The sequence below is a fragment of the Chionomys nivalis genome, chromosome 16 (genome assembly GCF_950005125.1).
Source record: "Chionomys nivalis chromosome 16, mChiNiv1.1, whole genome shotgun sequence".
Lineage (NCBI taxonomy): Eukaryota > Metazoa > Chordata > Mammalia > Rodentia > Cricetidae > Chionomys > Chionomys nivalis.
Genome location: NC_080101.1, coordinates 12,978,101 through 12,993,343, shown reverse-complemented (window position 1 = coordinate 12,993,343; position 15,243 = coordinate 12,978,101). Strand labels below are relative to the sequence as shown.

The 15,243-nt window shown below is 38.4% G+C and overlaps 1 protein-coding gene across 5 annotated transcripts in view; it reads right to left on the bottom strand.

Moving 5' to 3' along the window:
* Positions 1 to 15,243, bottom strand: part of LOC130888055 (suppression of tumorigenicity 18 protein) — a 245,577-nt gene that overhangs the window by 93,207 nt on the left and 137,127 nt on the right. For 4 of the 5 annotated variants that reach the window (XM_057790883.1, XM_057790887.1, XM_057790884.1 and 1 more), the window contains one exon: positions 14,246 to 14,287. The gene's annotated coding sequence lies outside the window, so the exon portion shown is untranslated. Of the gene's footprint in view, positions 1 to 14,245; positions 14,288 to 14,915; positions 14,989 to 15,243 lie in introns of all 5 variants that reach the window. The other variant, XM_057790885.1, reaches the window with a different exon arrangement.

Genomic DNA, 15,243 nt, shown 5'->3' with positions numbered 1-15,243 from the left:
CTCTTCCTCTTTTCCTCTTCCTTCCTTCCTATTTGGTGTAACATATATCCGCTGTAAGTGTTAGTAAGTTTTGAAGTTGAACTTTTGAGCTTAATAACAGACATGCAATGGAACAAGGCAATAAATTTATAAGCAGTCTATCTCATGGTCTTTATCTCCTTCACCCTCAACTCAGTGTTAAGTTCAGTGTCTGTCATGTGGGAAGTAACAGTATCAGAAACTGAAAATATATAAACATTTCTTTTTGGTGGAGAATTTTAACATTTGTGAGATGTCTTTCTCTTCTCTTCCATTCTAATTCAAAACCATATTTTATTGGACCATGGCAGAGCTCAGTAGCCCAAAGTACTATGAAAACACACACACACACACACATACACACACACACACAGATACATCAGGTCTTTACTCTCTAGCACTTTATACTTGGGAGCAGGAACTTCTAAATGTTCTTCATTTGTATTATTCCCAAGGGCCTTGATACACTGCAAAGAATGCGGGTGGTTTTTCTAGAGTCAAACCTCTTACTAGGGTAGGTGTCTTGCTCTAATCACATAATTCAAGGCGCAGAGACCACTGTGCTGCGCATGTTTGAGAACTTGGGGTCGGAGAGGTTACCATCCTGTCCAGTTCCTCTTGAATTATAAAGTAGACATCTGATTGTTACATGAACCAGGAAAAAATGACCTAAATAACATATAATGCAATCTTGAAAATTACAATTCTTAGAAATAGTATTTCCCTTTAGTGGAAAGTGATATTTGGTTATCTTTTTGTTTAGGCACCAAAATGTTATTGAACCAATTTTAGTTAACATTGTAAAACTTATGTTTTTTTTTCAAAACAGGAATTTATTGTAAAAACCTGTCCTATGGATTTTATGCAGCTTTCCCATAACCAACTTCATTATTTATGCGGAAAAATGAAGCTATTTCTGAGCTGCCTACAAGTAATTCTAATTTACCATTCCTATTTTTCTTGATATGAAACTACATTAAGATAAATTTGCTAGACATGGTGGCACACACCTTTAATTCCTGCACATGGGAAACAGAAACAGGCAGATCTTGTGAGTTTGAGGCCAGCTAGCCTGGATTCCAGAGCAAGTTCCAGGTCAGCATGGCTACACAGTGAGAGGTGGTCTCAGCAAACAAACTAGGAAGAGTTCAGTGTAACAGATAGCTCATTTGTAACACATACAATATTACACAGAAATAAAAAGGTAGTTCCTTTTCAAAATATAGCTTATAATAAAGCAACATGGGAGACTTTTTGGAGAAGGCTTGCTGATGTATTGTTCTGGGTAGTGAAGCAAAAGTAAGAACAAACTGCAAGTGGGGAAACCATTAATAAAATGAAGAAAGTCAATAAAGTCTTTGTAGAGGATATATAAGAATCAGGAGTAGAAATAACAGATACACAATGAAGAGGAAAAATAAACACAGAATGAAATCATAGTTGGTGGTTGGAAGATGCTATTTGGCATCTTTACTTACTCACAGACCTACACAGAGATGTGTGAATGATTTTCTAGCTATTGTACCTGACAATCTCTTCTAACTGGCACTTATTACATCAAGGGCAAACACCAGGTTGCTACCTCAATGCTGCAGTGCAGAGATCTGAAACCTACTTTGGGTTTGAGAGGAAGCTCCAGAGGGTCTTCTTAGAGGCAGGGTTCAAGGAACACCATACAGAATTCACAAACACAAACTCACTTGTATTTTGCTTTTTCTTCAACAAAGGCCTATGTAATAACAGTAGGACAGATTCATGGAGTCTGGTTCTTAGGGGAAGGGCAGGTTCATAATACATGGGAAAGTCATGGCAATAATTCTGTTTTGAGGCAATTTCTGAAAACTCATACACAGCTAATATTGTATTGATATCTACCCCAAATGGGGACTTTTAATTTGAGAAATTCTTCCAATATATCCAATGTCCAATCATTTCCCTTCTTTTAAAGTTTTTATTTTTATTTGTGTGCTTTGCTTATGGGGGAGAAGTCATTGCATGTGGAGGAGGGTACTTGGGTATGTGGTTGGCATGCACGCATGCACATGTGAAGGCCAGGGTCAACCTTGGGTATCATTCCTCAGTAGCGAGCCATCTTATTTTTGAGACAGTGATCTGGGGCACACAGATTCAGACAGATGGGTGAACTAATGAGTTCCAGGAACCTTCCTGTCTTCATCTGTCCAGTACTGGATTTACAAGTGTGCACACCACTATGCCTGACTTTTTACACCGATATTGGGAACTGAACTCAGGTCCTCATACTTGGGCAAAAAGATTTTTTTATCAATCAAGCCATGTTTTAATTTTTTTCACTTCTTAAGCAGGGTTCATTGTGTTTACTGGTATGTTTGAGATAGCAATATTTTATTAAATTACATTATGTAATTATACTACATTATTCTTGTGAGATACCCTCTCTGATTTAATTATTTATAGTGGAGGTAGGGACTGAACTCAGGACCTTGCATTTGCTAAGCAAGTGCCTTCTTATGACTTCTATCCCCAGCACATGAAATGTCCTTTGGACCCTGAGAAATTCATGGCAGAATGGGGAGGCTGTTTAGTTGCTGTACTGGAAGGTCCTGGAATTCTCACCCTGAGATCCAATATATCCCTAATGGATAATTCCTTACCAGAAGTAAAATTTACAAAAACAATTAAGAGAAATCTAAGAAACTAGAAAAGGCCTGAAAGTCAAGAAAAATGAAAACTAGATGATGTCAGTCTATCAGAATGAAATTTGTCCAGCTTGAACACAAAGAGGCCAATATTAAGTATCCTTTCTTTCAGTGCTGTTGACCTCTTTTAAACAAAGCCGTGGATCAGTCCAAAGCAGCGGCCTAGATGTCCACTTTAGGTAAGGAGAGTCATGAAAAACTGCGCCGTGACACAGAGTAGAGGAGAATGCTGATGTGCGAGAAATGCTGGCCTACAATATTTGCTTTTTCTATTCTTACCCTCCTATTTGTCTAGCTTTTAATATATTTATCGATTACTTAGGAAGAATAGAAGAATATTCAGTGCCAACCTTTTCAAAAATGTAAACTTTAACACAATGCTTTCTTATATCCCCCACGGCGACATATTTACAAGCATTTTCTAATTCTCACTTATTTAAGGCCCCGTTTTCGATTTTAGTTCTCCAATCTGCATGCCTATTTCTATGTGGTCGTTGATTCTGTATAGAAGGCTGAGGGGTTGAGTGACGTGTCCAGTTCAGATTTACGATTCCTCTCATCTCCCTTAGCCCTTCCTAGTCCCCTTGCAAACAGCAAACCTGAAGAAGGAAGGAAATTCACACTGCTATCGGTAGAGTTCTCTAGGCAACAGCTCTACCCAAGGACCACACTTGTGCACATTACTCAGAGGTGACTGAGTTTCCAAAGGGAACTTTCTAGGCTCCCTGAGAAATGTAGCATCAGCAAGAGGAAATAGCCTCGACCTGAGAGAAGCTTGGAAAATGTTATAGCGGAGACTTTATTACCTTGTCTTTCTGATCTCCAGTCCCTGCCACTGTTGCAGAGTCTATCCAGAAACTTCATACAACGGGCAACGCTGAATGCAAACCAAGGCCATATGTCTACATCTTTCTGCCAAATAGTTCTATTATTCCCATAGGTAACGGACGTATGCCGAAGATTTCTATTAGCTGCCATGCTGTGGCCTCAGAGGCACGGTTTTGTGACAGGGGAAGAGGGGCAAGAGCATCGCCAGATTTAGGCTTTTAAAGTTTTGTGTATTTTAAAAGTATGCCCCATTTAAACATAACTTAAGGCAGCCAATACATAAAAGGTCTTCGGCAGCTTTTCTTGCTCATAATTTGAGATATATCTGTTGCAAAATATACAAATTTTAGAAAATAATTACTCCAGAAGACATATATTATTACAAATAAACTTTTTCCCCAAGGACAATCAAATCTTTACTTTTCAGTGTTTATAGAAACTATCCCTGGAAGTCATCTAAAATACTTTTAAGAACATGTTTTTAAAATATCTGTAAGCTAATTAATCTTTAATACAAATGAACTCACATAGATTCTTAGATCTGTTTTAACCATGAACCTCTCTCTACGGGCAGACACAAATAACTAGCTGTGCAAAGCTTGGTGGCCTCTGAGGATGTCAGCTGCTTAGCAGTTTAAAACAGGGAGCTCACTGGATACTGGAACAGTCACAGTTTTAGACTCAGAAGCAACAATAAATTTCAAGACAAATCCACATGGGTGACCATTGCTGACAGGACAACCTTTATATAAATTCTTTAAGTTGTTTTTCTTTCAATGTATCCCATTTTTAATAATAAAAATGAGACCACACCACTCTTTCTTCAGGTAGAGGAACAAAAATATGGCAATATTTTTGTTCAATTTAGTGGAAAATCTTGGAATTCATCCTAGTGGAAAGAAAAAAGTAAAAAAGAAAAAGAAAGAAAGCATATCAGACTGGACAAGAAAAATGCTTATTTAAATGAACTTCAGTGAACAACAGAAGACATGTTGGCATCCTTTGCCTGTAATTTGGTTGATCACAATAAAATTGTTATACTACAAATTGTATTGTTATTAATAATTTTCTGATTTTTCTGATTTTTCTGTGGCGTTAAGTATTAAAACAAGGACCTTATGCATGGTAGACATGCACTTTACTACTGTGTTATATCCCCAGTCCTATTATTACTATTATTATTGTTGATGTTGTTGTTATTATTATTAATCTTGGCCACAGAAGAAAAACTTAGGGCACAATTTGCAATGAACTCTAGTGATGAAACTGCAAAAGACAGAATGAACTCGCTGTTTCTCGGAGTTGTTCCGAAAGTGGCCAGTAAAGATGCTATTAATCCCAGGGCTAGTGTTGTTACTTCCTTTTCAAGGAAACAACTTGCTTTTGGTTTACTTTACTGTTGAGTCCCCATGTACAAGACTGAATCACCCCTATTTGGTTCCAGGGTAAAAAACAAACAACAAAAACCCAAGACTGACAGCCAGTGTAATGCACTGAGCGCCCTAAAGAGGTCCCTGCTCTACTCACGCCACGTGCATGTGCCCATGGTTACAGGTTTACAGCCGGCAGGTCTGATGTTTTAAGATCCAAGCTCCCAACCTTCCTTGCAGGGGATTTCTGCTGCTGGCCTTTCACCTTGGACAGTGTCCTGAACCAGTGGCCTCAGAGTCACAGGTGCCTGCTCCTTGCAGCCTTCGACCAGGCATGGATCAGAAGCTTTTACAACTCAAGTCAGCAACTGTGGCTGTGTAGGAGAAACAGGCAGCAAATTCCCACATAGGACAGACTATTGCCCATGTGGAAGAATGGAAAGGAGTACTGCAGCTTGAGAATTCTTACTTTGTATTTGAACACAACTTAAAACATTTTTTTAAAAAAGGTTTTTGGCTCATTCTGCTGCACTCTTGGTTCAGAAAGAGTTCTGGAGCTTTCCACCTGCCTAGTTCCCTTTGTTTGCCACACACCAACCTAAAACAAAAGATCCTGGAAGCAGTCACACTGGTGAACAAAGCTCTTTCTAAATCCTGAAAGTAATGGCTTTCTGTCTAATGCCCTATCGTGTTATGTATTTATTAGCAATACATTTTCCATTTATTTTCTCAAAGATTGCCAATAAAGAACTGAATCACATAAGGGAGTAGCTGTAAAGCCTCCGAGTTCCCTAATGTCAAACTCATTAGCATCAGAATAAGCACACAGCAGCACGTCATCGGCACAATTGCAATTTTTTACTACTTTTAATAGCGTTTCTCAAAGGGCTCATTTTCAACTTTCTTCAGTGGTTAGTTGGGTCTCCTGGGAGAAGGAGCTTCCTGATGCTCACAGCTTCTACTCAGCAGCCTAGTGCTTTGCTGTCACATGCGTCAGCCCTCTGCCCTAACCCCATCTGCTGTGACTTCCCTCCCTGGAGACGGGAATGGAGGCAGCACAGCTGAGATCTGCTTGAGAAGTGTGCAGAGAGTGTGGAGGAAAGATAAGTTTAGGAATATGATTTGGCATGCAGAAGCCCAGGACGTGGAAGCACAGGGAAAGACGAATGGGAAGCAGGGCTCTTAGGATACTCACTCGGAGTCTGTCGCTCCAGTTCCACCCAGCTCCTCTTTGGAAGCCCATCATAATCAAACAGGACCCTCCCGCTGCAACCTGGGTTCCTACGTGTGCCCCACAACAAGGAGACACATTCAAAACCCCATTTTTATTAAGTGTTATTTTTTAGGTTTTAACAATCATTCGTTTCCATTATTTCGTTGTTCTGTGTGTTCTTTTTTAAAAAAAATCACCTTTTTTTTTCCAACTTAAATGATGGTACATACCGTTAATCCCAGCACTTGGGAGGCAGAGGCAGGCAGATGTCAGTGAGTTCGAGACCAGCCTGGTCTACCAAGTGAGTACTAGGACATCCAGGACTGTTACACAAAGAATCTCTCTCTCTCTCTGAAAACAAAAACAAAAACAAAAACAAAACAACAAAAATAACAACAAAAAAGAGTTCCCCTCAGGCCTGGATGCTTCACCAAGCACCAAGGACTCCTAACCGTTCTAGCTCTGCCTGCAGGCATGCACTCACTCTCAACGAAGCCCCCACTTCCCTGAAACAACAGCCTTAAAAGGTGAAACCACGTGGCAATCAAGGTGTGGCAGACCAATGGGCTGCACAGCATTTTCTAGTTGATGGCTCATATGCTCAGATGTCTCAGCTCCATGAAGGCATCACCAAGTACTCCATTTGCTGACTTCTTTTTCTAAAAAGAATCAGAGGATGTCAGTCCTTAATGACTGCCTCATGGATGAGTGCATGCTTCTGAATATCAGTTCTGTTCAGATCTACGATGTAGTATGATGAACTTGGCATGGTATTTCAAAGAGAAGAAACCTGCATTATTTGAGGTAGTGTTTTGTTCTTGTGAATGAATGGACTAAGTGAATTGATCAATATGTCAACTGTGACCCCCAAACGGAGAACTGTAAGTTTATGTATAGTTCTAAAGGAAGAAATATTTATTAAATCTTCCAGACTAAATGTAAGGTGAAAAGTTTGGTGAAGGAGCAAACAAATTTGTCATTCAATGTTGTGTGCACGATGCACAAGTTCTGGTCTAACAAGAACTCACCACCATTAGCCAAGGTGGTCTAACTAATATGACTTCACCATCACCATCAATGGGTTCTAACATGATGTCGCCACCACCATCTCTGTGATCCAGCATGACCTCAACACCAACATCAATGTGTTATAACTAACATGACATCACCACCAACATCAATGGGTTCTAACTAACATGACATCACCACTGCCATCAATGTGTTCTAACATGACATCATCACCAACATCAATGTGTTCTAACTAACATGACATCACCACTGCCATCAATGTGTTCTAACATGACATCACCACAACATCAATGTGTTCTAACTAACATGACATCACCACTGCCATCAATGTGTTCTAACATGACATCATCACCAACATCAATGTGTTCTAACTAACATGACATCACCACTGCCATCAATGTGTTCTAACATGACATCACCACAACATCAATGGGTTCTAACTAACATGACATCACCACTGCCATCAATGTGTTCTAACATGACATCATCACCAACATCAATGTGTTCTAACTAACATGACATCACCACTACCGTCAATGTGTTCTAACTAACATGACATCGCCACTGCCATCAATGTGTTCTATCATGAACCACCACCGCCATCAATGGGTTCTAACATGACCTCACTACCACCGTCAATGTGTTATAACTAACATGACATAACCACCACCATCATTGAGGTCTAACATGACCTCAGCACCACCATCAATGTTTTCTAACATTAATTCACCACCGCTATCAATATGTTTTAACTAACATGATCTCCTCACCACCCTCAATTCCATGTAACTAACATAAGCTGACTGTCACTGCCAATGTTCTTATAGGATTCGCCTACCAGAGAAACCAGCCAGCTCTGTCTAGTCAGGAAGGGCAAGACCAGCAGTCCTCTCAGAAGCCTGCAGAGTTCAAACCGTCTCCAAAGACCACTTGTATTTATTTCTTTAGCAAGTTCACATAACAACAGCAGCATCTTTTCTCATGGATCACTTACTTCTCAAAATCCTGCTTCAATTTCTAACAGTTTTACTGTCTCATCCACTGCCCTAACTTTTAACAGCTTCACCATCTAGATGGAAGAAAAGAATTATCTTTGATTTGTCTATTCCTGGGGATAATAATGCAAGTTCTTTGCAGTTCCAAACTTTAAGATTTATTTTACATTGATCAGTATAATGATTTAAGTTACAGTCCAATTTTGTGAAATAATATACTATTATATCATATGCATATAAGTACTTACATGCTTAATATCCCATACTACCATACTTATATACATATTAGTTTATGTATATATATAATATTGATGACTAATTGCAAGCACAATGCCATTCTTCAGTTTCCAGTTGTTATTTTATTTCTCCTAATTCCTGTTGACATTTAATTCTATTTATATCTTATGAGGGTTTTTTGATTTATTTGTTTGGTTTGGTTTTTTTTTGGAATCCTAGTCTCAATGAACCTTTGTCCACTAGAGCACGCAATTCTCTATTTAGGAAATGATGCATCAAATTTTTGTGAGTCTGTTGCCACAAAAATGAGTCTGTAATATTTATGTTGTTGAAAAGAAATTTCTTCTGCTGAAGCTCTCTAGGTTGGGAATAGAGAATACGCTTGTTTTCTAGAACAAGTCAAAGCAAGTATGAGTTTCATTTAAGTCTTCTAGGCAAACAAAAGTGCTTCTTGTTGCCCATAATCTTTTTTCTACAACCAGACCACAGTCAGGTATGTGAGCACAGCAGGAGCGGGATGAGGAGGTTCTGTAAGGCTGGCATAGTCCACAGGGAAAAAAGGTCCTGCTGCACAGTGAGACAGGAGAAGATGCTACCAATTATCAATCATTGGATATTTGATAAGATGAAATATTTCATATTATTTACCAAATTACCTTTCATGATGCACTTTTAATATTTTATGCCTCCTTGACTTATCACTAAAGTTCAAATATAGATCAAACTTCAATAAAGCTGTTCATTTAAAAAGAATGAAGTAAGACTTATTAATTAATTAGTGGTACTAATTACCACTGAGGGATTTAGTTGAATTTTCAGTAATTTGTCCAGGTTTTGAATCTTTGTCCTACAAATATTTTAAGAAATCTTAAGTGTAAGAAATTCTATTAGCAACTTTGATTTGCTTTCAGAACAAGTCATTTTTTGCTTAGAGGCTGAAGTCATACAGAGGACAGAAACTATGGTGGCTTCCTCTGTCACACAGACAAGTCAATTACATTTGCACAAGTATGCATTCTAGTATTGATATTTGTTCTTTCAATCCCTTAAAGTCTGAAGTAATTTCAATATCTTATGTAAGACCTCTATTTCTCCCTCAAAATGATTTAACTTTTACCTGATTTAAGCAACAAAATAGCCCTCAAAGATACTTAAAGCCATGTGGTAATTAACATAACTGCATTTAGATGCCATTCATGACTGATAATTCCAACACCTTGTGGGAAAAAAGTTGCATGCTGTAAACATTATAAACATATTCAAATAAGCTTAACACAATCTGCCATGCTTATTTCTGCCTAGATCATGGACCAGCGAAATGGTTAATGCAAATGGATTTATAATTTGCTTTGGGGGGCCAGTTTCTTCTCCTTATTTATTAGCCCAGCTGATGGGGCAGATTTGATGAGGCACTTCTGGAATAATTGAGTCATCACACAAAGAAGGCTGCTAGCATTCAGAGTGGTTTTATCAGCAGCAAGCAGGCCTGATTACTGACAATTACACTCTGATCCGGTGATGGAGGAGAAAGAGCCAACGAGTGGGAAATGTCCGTGTTTCTATCCAGGAATAATTTCTACATTCATTTTACATGCTAAGTGTTTCCTATCTCTGCATAATAAACTGTAAACAGGAATAGATGGCACAATGTCCCTTAATATTTCCTGGTAATGAAGACACAAATGTACAGTGAATGCTGATAAATATAGATGAAACATAAGCTATTCTCCCAGTCTGTATTGTTACCTTTAAAACAAATGCATTTTTGTGGTAAAAGCATAATCATAGCTAATGCAAAAAAAATGACAGAAGATTGAAACTGTCCTTGTAACTACACAGAAACTTTGCAAAAGTCCTGTTAATCACAACTGCTTTAAAGACTGGGAAGCTGAAGGTGAAGTCGAGAAACCACACCAGTCTGGGTCTCAACTGGCAGCTGTGCAAAACTCCTTGAGTTAGGTGCAGCAGAGGACAGTGCAACAGTGGCCTCTGTCAACACTCAAAAAGAACATAACGAAACTCTAACAGAGAAAACAATAAGGATATCACTGAAGACATCTTCACCAGTATGGATTTCCAGGCATTTCAACAAGAGACATCTGATAGCGAATAACAAAGTTGCCTGTGGCCGCTGGTCTGCCATGAGCAATGAGTTATGTTCAGCAGGCAGCTTTTAACCAACTTGTTTACAATGTGGCATAGCCACAAAGTACCGTACACAAAAATGTACCTGACAGAGCTGTCTGCTAAGCTCAATTCTGACTCAGAATTGAGTTTGAAATGCCCAGAGAACAGGAAAATTGATATTTCTTAATGTGCCACCTTAGATTTTAGTGGAAACACTCTAATTTCTTAGAATAACAAGTTTCTTCATTTAAAAACCCAATCAGATGTGAAGCCAGAAATAATGAACCTGCCTGGATCTGTGCATATTCTTCTCTCGAAAGTCCCTTCGTGGCTTCCAAAGAAATAAAAGTTATTCTCTGTTCTCCTCTGGTAACTATGGAGACCATGCTTTATTACACTAACCACTTAACTTCAAAGCTTGTGTTACAACTAAATGTGCTATTTTGAGTAAATCTATACTAAACATCCTCATAATGTCAAAACACTTTCATTGGAGTTCAAAGAACACTTGTTGATTAAAAAACAAGGCTTTTCATTATGCAAAGGGAATTTTCTCTCTTTAAGCTATTTTATTGTATAGATAGTCACACAATATTTTTGATATTGTTGGACATTTTTCACTTTCCTTACTACTTTCAAGAGGTTCTTTAGAATAGTTCAACAACTCTGCTACTTTTCTCAATAATAACTGTTTGGTTTTTATTAACATCATCACAATATTGTTTAAATATGAATTAAGATAAAAAAACTATAGCCATTTGTCTTCGTTATCTGATGGTGAAAATGGAATGGGAGAATCTACTGAAGTTTAAAAAGAAAGTAACATGACTCTCAGCTGTTGAAGTCAATGAGCTAATGGATTTTGGAAAAAATAATCTTTAGTCTTCTCATTATAAACAGGAATATTTAATGTACATTATTTTCTTCTAAAATATACTATTAATGGTTCAATATACAGTTACTGAACAACAATATACATGTTGTCCCATGGGAAATAATGGGTATAAAAAGTATTTAAGGCTCAATTCTTTTACTCAACAGTACAATCAGGCAAGTCAAGGGTTCCAATATAATGCTGAAAGTCCTGAGATAGAGGGCACAGAGGAATTAGTGGACACGGCGGGGGGGGGGGGTTAGACAACTTCCAGATGATTGTGATTTCTGAGACGTTCAGAGAATGCCTGAATAAAGTAGGAAAAAGTTCTTAAAGACCAGCTGAAAGGATGCCAGTGGTCAAACAGGCTTGACCCATGTATTAAGGGTATGGTTTTAAGGAGTTGTGAAAGGGTCAAAGACAGTAGGTGGCTAAATTAACTAGCTGGAATTAAATGCCTTTAATTTGTTGGTTTGATATGTAACTTTCCAAGAAAGTTCTCCCTTCAGGGTGAGAACTGCAAAATCCACCCACATTTATAGTAGACAGCATCCCCCAGAATCCTGTACTCCAAGAGAATTTTGATGGCCTGCTCATTCTGATAAGTAGGTTCTGGCTTGCTCTCTACTGACTCAAGTCTTTCTGCTTTTACCCAGGCTCAGGTAGGAACACAGATGGAAAGCTGTGTCCCCTAGAAACCATTTTATGGCTCTCGTATGTGATCGATACATACTATACGTTCAGCAGAAATAAGCACAAAACAATCATTTTCAGATTCTTGAGATTATAGCTTATTGATTGATTTAAATAAATCCCAGGCACACAACATCTGGGATTTTGTAAGTTTAGTCAGTCTGGCTGTTCTGCCTGCTAACAAAACTGAACGGGGTTTGCTTGTTGGTTGGGATAAGACACATTTGCTGTACCTCCCAGGCGACCTCACATGCACGCGTCCTGGGATTAGAATTCTGAGTCACATCACCAGCATTTTTTTCTTCCTCTGTGTTAAGATAGTTCCCTAATGCAAAGAAGACATGGTGTGAATTGTGACAGATCTATTCCTGATTTTTACCCAACGTCGACTTTTACTTCATTTACGTGAAAAATTACATAACATTAAATTGGTTCTTCTTGAGAAATAAATGCCAAATCGGAAATGAAATACAGTTAGCCAGATTTTGGAAAATGACTGGCCTAGAAAGGCTGCTAACTCATTTAGGATCTATGAGAACCTCATTCTTAGAGTCTCATTTTTCTCATTCACAATTTACCAGAAGGTACTGACCATTGGCCACGTACATTTTATTGGAAATTGATGAGTTTGATATGGAGCTAACCATTTCCAGGAAGAAAGTCAAAGGATGTCTAGCAATACATGAAGGGAGATAGAATTTAGCAAGTTTCGTAGGCACTGTACCCCACCATGTCCCTTCATCAGCATGACATGCCTATGGGAATTCCAAGTTACCACCACTTTACACACACAGGGCAGTCAAGTAAGATCACTACCATCCTCTGTGCCATACATGTGACAAGCATGGCAGCCTCTGCTTTCATGTATAAACTGAACTTCTGCAGCGGAGGGAGACCTGGCTTCTGCCCTCTCTGATATTCCATTATTCCTACCCAACCTCATGTTCACTCAGGCTTACTGAAGGGGTCAATAAAATATGCATTCCTTTTTCAGTAAAATAGCTACCACATTTATAGAAATATGATATATTTCATTTTTAGAAGGGAGAAGGTTACAAAATAGAAGATATAATCACTGGATGTCAATAATTATCATTTACATCCCCAAGTAAATAATCTTAGACTATTAAGTTCAATCTCTTAAGAATTTGTTTAAAAAAAAAAAAGAATTTGTTTCAAGGTTGAAGATATGACTCAGTGGTTAAGAGCACTGACTGCTCTTCCAAAGGTCCCAGGTTCAATTCCCAGCACCAACATGGCAGCTAACAATTGTCTGTAACTCCAAGATCTGACACCCTACGGCAGACATACATGCAGGCAAAATATCAATGCATATAAAATAAGAATAAATAAAATTTAAAAAGAAGAATTTGTTCCATTCAGAAGCAGTATAGTCTTTCTAGGATTTATATTACTAGCTATAGATATATATATCTTACCTATTGGTTGGCTTATTCTATTATTTCTCTTTTATTTCATTGAGATTCAAAAACTTAGAAGATTTAGAAAAACAGACCTATTGTTATTTTATAGTTGTGGAGGCCCGGGGGGGGGGTCTTCTTTTGGTCTCATTAGTGTGAGATAAAGTCAGGTTGCTCTGTAAGGAACAATGTGTTTTCTCACTCAGCTGGCTTGATAGCGTTCAGGTCCTTATTCCTGACAACATGGAGCTGCTGGATGACACTGTGAGTCACTCCTGCCTCAAAGGGCTGACATTTTCCTTGACTAAGTCCCCTTCCTCTTCAGATCTGGAAGGGGTGGCTTGGTTGACTCTATCCTGCTTTAACTCCCTGACTTATTACACTGTCCTTTCCATAAGAACCATGGATAGGTGGCTCTTCCTCCATAGTCCCGGATATTCTTCCTTTCTCACAGTTAACTGACTCATATACCCTCTGCTTCACAAGGTAACACATTCACCAACTTCAGACACATCTTTGGGAGGGAGGCAATCACCCTGTGCACCACTATCTCTTGTCACCTACAAGAATTCTTAATATTTTATGACTAGTACCCCTCATTATCACACAGGTGATGCCACAAATCTTAGTACCAATATTATTAAATTCCAGCATCCTTATTGGTTCTCTAAAATCAAGTTTCTTCTTTTGCATTTCTGAAGGACACTGACATTGGAAAGGCATCTTGGAGGGGAATTTTAGTTTTAATTAAGCATCACTTACCTCCCTAGCAGCTATTGAATTTGAACCAGAGAGTTGCCATTGCTACAGATGGACGCATCATCAGAGAAAATATGAAAAGAAGAAAAGAGAAAAGTTAATTAAACATCAATTATCTACAGTTTATTAACTGCCATCAAACACTATTTTAGAGCAGTGGTTCTCAATCTGTGGATTGTGACTCCTCAGAAAACCTTTATGTCCAGAAATATTTACATTACAATTAATAACAGTAGAAAAATTACAGTTATGAAGTAGCAAAGAAAATAATTTTATGCTTGGGGGTCACCACAGCATGAGGAACTGGATTAAAGCGGTGCAGCATTAGGAAGGTTGAGAACCACTGCATTAGAGTAATAGGCGAACCGAGCGACAGAATACGAGTCTGGGTAGTACTACATTCAGGATCCAGAGATATTATTTTAAAAACTATCCTATACCAAGGAAAACAGGTGTCTACTATTAAGAGAAAACACTGTTTGTGTCTGAGACCTTTACACATAAGTACTTTTGAAAACCTTTTCTAGGGACACACCTGAGAGAGAAAACGAATTATCAATGATAGTCTTTAAAAAAAAAAAAAAAGAATCAGTGGTTTAACACTAATTTCTAATCAGATCCTACAGAAAGGAACAGCCCGCATGGCAGCTGTACTTTTCCCAGGGTTAATTACCTTTCAGTGCTCTCTACTAATGAGTCAGCTGTTCCTGCCACCACACACTACCCTGGTTCATCTGGAGCTGGAGCTGTGGACAAACACAGGAGTGACAGACCTATTTACATATGGGGGTGCTCTAAAGATTTCACAGGGATTTTTTTTAATCCTTTCCTGCTCATATGTTTCCATGATATAATGATTTTTGACAAATAAGGCTTTATTTGACCAATGACTCTTTTGCCTTGGAAACGGGGTTCGCCACCGATAAATATATAACAGGAAAGGCCTGGGAAGGAGGCGAACTTCGCTGCACCCTCAGAAGCTTTGTGCCCCTTGTTCTTTA